This window comes from Apium graveolens, chromosome 11 (assembly GCF_009905375.1).
Source record: "Apium graveolens cultivar Ventura chromosome 11, ASM990537v1, whole genome shotgun sequence".
Classification (NCBI taxonomy): domain Eukaryota; kingdom Viridiplantae; phylum Streptophyta; class Magnoliopsida; order Apiales; family Apiaceae; genus Apium; species Apium graveolens.
In genome coordinates, this window is record NC_133657.1 from 136,198,524 (window position 1) to 136,205,236 (window position 6,713).

At 38.3% G+C, this 6,713-nt stretch overlaps 1 non-coding gene across 1 annotated transcript; it reads left to right on the plus strand.

Moving 5' to 3' along the window:
- Positions 1–2,649: 2,649 nt before the first annotated feature.
- On the plus strand, positions 2,650–2,756 carry LOC141699436 (small nucleolar RNA R71). Its single transcript, XR_012565899.1, has one exon. It is a non-coding gene; the product is annotated as a small nucleolar RNA R71 (small nucleolar RNA).
- Positions 2,757–6,713: the final 3,957 nt, after the last annotated feature.

The window sequence follows — 6,713 nt, forward strand, 5'->3', positions numbered from 1 at the left end:
TCGGCTACTAGCCATTTGACGCCTAGCCACAACTAGCAATGAATTCCAATTTTTATCTCCAATTTTTATCTATTCATGTCTTTTATCATTAAGAGCCTATCATGCATTCTAAGCATAAGCAATAGATTAACCTCGAAAACCATCAAAGCATGACAACAATCTAGCCCTTAAGCATATTCTAAGACTTAGTGAAATTACAAGTGTTTCTAGCCTGTAAATCAATTCATTAGGACTTAACCATCCCTCTATTCGTCATCACCACACTCAAATCAACATCAACTCATCAAATATCATAGTTCATCTTAAGGGATCATGCTAAATATGCATACAAATGCAACTATATGAAATCACATAAAAACAAATATGTCCTAAATGAACAATCATGCAAAAATATGAATGAACTACAACTAAACATGCAATATGAATCTATACGAGTCTATATGGACACACACTACTAATCCTTACATTATCACCCCCAAACTTAAAATTTTCAATGTCCTTATTGAAGGTAATAATAAGGATTTCAGGCATACCTAGTTAGCTGGAGAGTCACCCTCGTCGGGTGGAGGATCAGGTGGCCAATCAACCTCGCCACCAGTTCGGAAAATAGTACCGAAATCGTGTGTAAAATCTTCAGAAAAATGATGGTGAATGTCGTGCATGGCCTCCATACGCCTAGTCAATCTTTTATACTGTGCATCACCGACACCAGTCCTATTAACTACCTGTTGCACATGAGAAGAACCCTCTGTAGGCACGGGAATATCCGTCCAGCCACTCTCTATATCATCAAAAATATATCCCAAGCCCTTATCATGTGGTGCACCTAAGAATGAGTAACTCAAGTGATATGGCATTCGGTTGAGCTCAAGTGTGGGAGCTTCTTGAATAAATGGTTCAAAATGTCCTGAGAAATTTTCAGCTCTGCAAACCCAAGAGAATCGAATGGCAAATCCAACTTCCTCTTCTACGGAGGTGCATTCAAAACCTGAATTTGCTCTACTTTAAAGCACTCCTCTTTAGTTGTGGGTAACTTTATTTCCTTGAACACATTAAACGAGACCTTTTGATCATGAACCTTCATCGAAAGTTCTCCTTTTTGCACATCGATCATAGTTCGGCCTGTAGCCAAGAATGGTCTTCCCAAAATAATGGGAATCTTCTTATCTTCCTCGAAATCAAGAATTACAAAGTCAGCAGGAAAGATGAGTTTATCCACCTTGACCAAGACATCCTCCACTATACCTCGTGGATAAGCGATGGAATGGTCGGCTAGTTGCAATGACATGTATGTTGGTTTTGGATCAGGCAGACCAAGCTTCTTGAAGATAGATAAGGGCATTAGATTGATGCTAGCTCCTAAATCAAATAAACACTTATCGAATGACAAGTTTCCAATGGTGCAAGGAATAGTGAAGCTTCCATGATCTTTAAGCTTCGGAGGCAACTTCTGTTGCAGCACTGCATTCCTCCGTTAGAGCAACGGTCTCTAAGTCATCGAGCTTCACTTTTTGAGAGAGAATACCTTTCATAAACCTCACATAGCTAGGCATCCGTTGAAGAGCTTCAGCGAAAGGTATGTTGATATGAAGTTTCTTGAACACCTCCAGAAACTTGGCAAATTGCTTATCCAGCTTTTTCTTCTGCAGCCTCTTAGGAAAAGGAGGTGGAGGATAGATCTGTTTCTCCCCTGTATTACCCTCAGGAGGAGTGTGTTCCACAGTAGTCTTCCTTGGTCCCACCTCCGCTTCCTTCTGCAATTCTTCTTCAGCCACAACTGCATTTTCTGAAACTTGAGATTTTTTAGGCTCTTCATCTTGCTGAACTTGGGGGCTTGAGACCTTTCCATACCTTAAGGTGATGGCGTTCACCTATACTTCAACTTCCCTCTTGCCTGGATTTGTTTCTGTATCACTAGGAAGCATTTCTGGTGGTCGATTTAATAAGGCATTAGCAATTTTCCCTATTTGGTTCTCCAGAGTCTTGATAGAAATAGCCCGGCTTTGGCATATAAGAGCCTAGTTTTTGCACATAAGCCGCAACTCCTCCAATTTAGATTTTTCATTCGAAGATAGGCCTGCATCATGATTTTGTTGTTGAATTTGGAGTTGTTGCTTTGGTGCAATTTGTTGCTGAAAACCAGGAGGGTTGAATAACTTATTTCCAAACTGCTGGAACGGCTGTTGCATCGTATTCTGATTGTTGCTCCAGCGGAAGTTAGGATGATTCCAGTTGTCAGGATAATAAGTGGCAGGAACTGGCTGCTGCGATCTTTAAAAGTTGCTCACAAACTGAGTTGAGTCACTAGATATAGCGCATTGCTCTGTCGCATGCGGACCTGCACACGGCTCACAAACACTGGTTATCTGCTTAACACCATAGTTAGCCAGAGAATCGATCTTCATAGAAAATGCCTTCAGTTGAGCAGTGATAGTTGTAGCTGTATCCACTTCAAGAAATCCTTCTACCTTGCCCTGTGGCAATTTCTGGGCTGGATACCGATATTCATTAGTAGCCATCAGTTCAATTAGATCATAAGCTTCCTCATAGCTCTTTGCCCATAATGCTCCACCTGCTGCTGCATCGAGCATGGGTCTGGACTGTGCTTCCAACCCATTGTAAAAACAATTGATGATCATCCAATCAGGCATTCCATGATGAGGACACTTCATAAGCATCTCCTTGTAGCACTCCCAAGCTTCATATAAAGACTCTTTTGATTGCTGCGCAAATTGAGTAAGAGCATTCCTGATTGCAGCTGTCTTCGCCATAGGGACGAATTTAGTAAGAAACTTCTGAGCAAGATCTTCCCAAGTAGTAATCGAACTAGCTGGTAGAGAGTGTAACCAGCTCTTAGCCTTGTCCCTCAGAGAGAATTGGAACAGTCTCAGCTTCACAGCATCTTCAGAAACACCGTTGAACTTGAAGGTGTCGCAGATCTCAATGAAATCCCTAATGTGCATATTGGGATCTTCCTTTGGAGAACCCCCAAACTGGACTGAAGTCTGTACCCATTGAATTATGCCAGGATTGATCTCAAAGGTATTAGCTGTGATAGCTGGCCGGATAATGCTAGATTGAATGTTATTGATCTTGGGTTGAGAAAAATCCATCAAGGCCTTCATTCGTGCTGCTAGATCTCCCATTGTAATGAGTACCTGAAACACAAACAAATAAATCGTGAAAGTAAAAGAATCTGAGTTAGTGAACTTTAACGACCACTGATGACAAGCACATAAACTAAAAATTAACACCGAGTCCCCGGCAGCGGTGCCAAAAACTTGTTAGGGTGAAAACACGCGATAATATTCATGCAAGTATACGCGTTCGCAAGTAGTATAAGATATAAATCAGATTCGTTCCCACAGAGACTGGTTTAAGTTAAGTTCAATTTATGCACCTATGCAACAATGTATGGTTATCGCTCAATGCTAAGACGAATAACAAATTGGGTTTTTATTAAACTAAGAGATTATACTAAATAACATTAACTAAGAGAATTGAGGTTGAATTATTATATATGACAAACATGGGATTCTAACTTCATTACTACTTCATTCAATAGACTTATTGTTCTTAACCTTAGCATGTGATGGTGATGACACTAATCAGATAACACGAAACTGATAAACGCCAACTTTCTTTGCACGAGTACCATTCTACCAGACATCCACAAAAGAGATAGAAGTTGAATAGGCACCAATTATATTGAGACCCTATATGTCTATAGAATTTGACAACATAATGGTTTAAGTACAAGTTATCCATAATGATTACATAGGGCAAGTAAAATGGTTAGACTTACCTACGAATCCTGCATACACATACATGAACCTATGCTAGCATGGCAAGTTCTAAACCTCTATATTCACTGTCGCTTCAATAGAGATTAACACGCTATCTTATATGTTCGCTACGCACATAAGATGAATAAGCACAACCAATACTAGGATATCAATCAATCACCACACACCAAGATATCAAAACAATTAACTATAGAAATCCATAAGTAAATCTACTAGAACCCCATGACAACGATTAGCCCATAATCGAACTCATCATCACCATGGGTTCCAATGGAAGCATGGTATAAAACAAGGTCTTAATAAACTGAATAATAATCAAAGTACGAATAAACGAGATCTAGGTTCAACAAGAACAAAAATGAGCATCCAAAGTTACAACTAATTCAAAGAATCACAAGTTAAAAACAAGATCTTCTTTTTTGGAGTTGTTCTGTGTTTCTAGGTCTTCTCCTTGGTATCCCAATCTTCCCGGATGATGAAAACCATTTTTTTAAGTATATACGCCACTAGTGGACTTGGACCCTTAAAATCGTCAAATTCCACTCAAAAAAGGCTTTTTCAGGGAAATCAGCGACCAGCCGCGCCTTGGGCGGCCGCTCAGCTCTCCTGGGCGGGCGCTCAGCTCCTGGGCGGCCGCTCATCTCTCCTGGGCGGGTGCTCAGCTCCTATCCGGAAAAATTTCTGATGAATCTTGTTTTGGCCATAACTTGAGTTCTACTCGTCAGAATTAGGCGATTCAACTACCCACGCGAAGCTATTGAGATTATCTACAACTTGAGAATGACCTTGGCTTCCAATTCTGATCACTTTTTATCATATTTCCTTTAAAAGCTCATTTTTTCATATTACTGACACCTGAAATGCAATAACACAAAAACACATCAAAATACCAACAACTTGAGTCCAAAACACCAATTTAAGCTTGTAATAAAGCGTTCCAAGTGGATATAAAATCCACTTATCATAAACCAAACAAAAACATGGTTGATAAGTCTAAATTCAAGAGTTTCAAATGTGGCTTAACAGGTCATTTTGCTAGTGTGTGTAGAAAGTCTGATTCTAGCAAGAAGAAGTTTGAGCCTGTTGATTAAAAGCAGAAATACTTTGAGTTGCTCAAGCAAAAGAGGAGGGCTTTCATTACACAAGAAAATGAATGGGATGCAGATGGATTGGATGAAGATGAGGAAGCAAACTATGTCAATCTAGCTCTAATGGCTAAACCAGATGAAATAGAGACCAGTTCATTAAGCAATCAGGTAATCACAACTAACCTAGTACATTTATCTAAAGCTGAGTGTAATGATGCAATAAATGACATGTCTATTGAACTGTATCACCTGCGTGTTACACTTAAGTCTCTCACTAAAGAAAACAATTAAATTAAAGAGAACAATATGTTTTTAAGTGAAAGAAACAATGTGCTAGAGACTCAATTCATTGAGTTTGAAAAATTGAAATTAGAATGCAAGGTTGCTAAGGATGAACTAACAGAATCCTTAAAGAAAGAGGAGAATTTAAGAAAGTAACTTGAACGAGAACATGAAGTAATTAAGGCATAGAAATCATCTAGAGATGTCCATGCTCAAATCACTAAATTTCAAGGTATAGAATCTTTCTGTGATGTAGCCTGGAAAAAGAACAAGGAGAAGCTTGATTCCAATTTGATTGAAGGAATGCTAACTGATGTGGACTCGACGGATAATGAAAATTATCCGTCGAATAATCAAAAGGATTATCCGTCGAGAGACATTGAGCCACATCCGTCGAATGTAAGTAAGCCAGTTAGCAAAGCTAAACTAGCTAGGTTGAATGATAAATATGGATCAGTTTCTAAAACCTTTGTTCCAAGAGAATCAATCAAGTGAGAAAATAAAAGAGAGTTTGTTAGGAATATGTTGTAAACTTGATGATAAGTTAAACAAAATACCTTAGTAGATTTAACTTAGTGAAATTTGTAGCTCTCGATGGATGTTCTAATATAGTCCCGACGGATGAACTTTATAGTCCCGACGGATGACCATTTGACATCCATCGAGAGTGTAGCTTATGTAATATATAAGTAATGTAGCACATTTCTGCAAACAACATGTTTTAGTCTAGTAGATTGTGTAGGATTCTCTAAGTCATGTTGACTACTAGATTCATATGCAGAATAGGATGGCTAATTATAAATATGAGATGTCTTGTAATTATGTATAAGTGAAATAGAGTCAAGTGACAGAGAGACTCCCGACGGATGATCTCCACGGCTCCCGACGGATGATCAACATATTCCTGATGGATGTTCAACATAATCTCTATGGATGATCATATTCAAACTAGCTGTTGATAGACAACACAGTCACATGCGTCGGGTGTTTGCAAAAGGAATATGGCAGCCTGTTAAGCAGGATTTTGAGAACAAATAAGCATTATCATTTCCATGCAAATGTGAAGATATTCAAAGATGCTGGATAGAGTAATGTTGTAGCATGATATTAGACTAGATTTTATTTTGTTTTATTATCGTGTCATATTGTCATGTAACTTGGTAATATATAAACCAAGTGTAGCAAGTAGAACAATTAACTAAGCAAGCTTATTACTCTTTCATTCTGCACTATTGCAAATCAAACACTGTTATATATATTAAGTTAGAACAATTTTAAAATTTAAAAAGTAGCTAAAATTATATTCAACCCCCCACCTTTCTGTAATTCTTGTTGTATTGTTTAGGGAATAACAATTGGTATTAAAGCAAGCTCTTAAAGTACAAAGAGTGTAAAGATCACAACAATCAACAAGTTGAACAAAAAGCATGTTGGAGTTAAAATTCCATTTCTGGATAAAGACAACTATCACCATTGCAAGGTGAAGATGCACCTACATCTTCTTTCTCAAGATGAAGCTTATGTGGATTGCATTGAA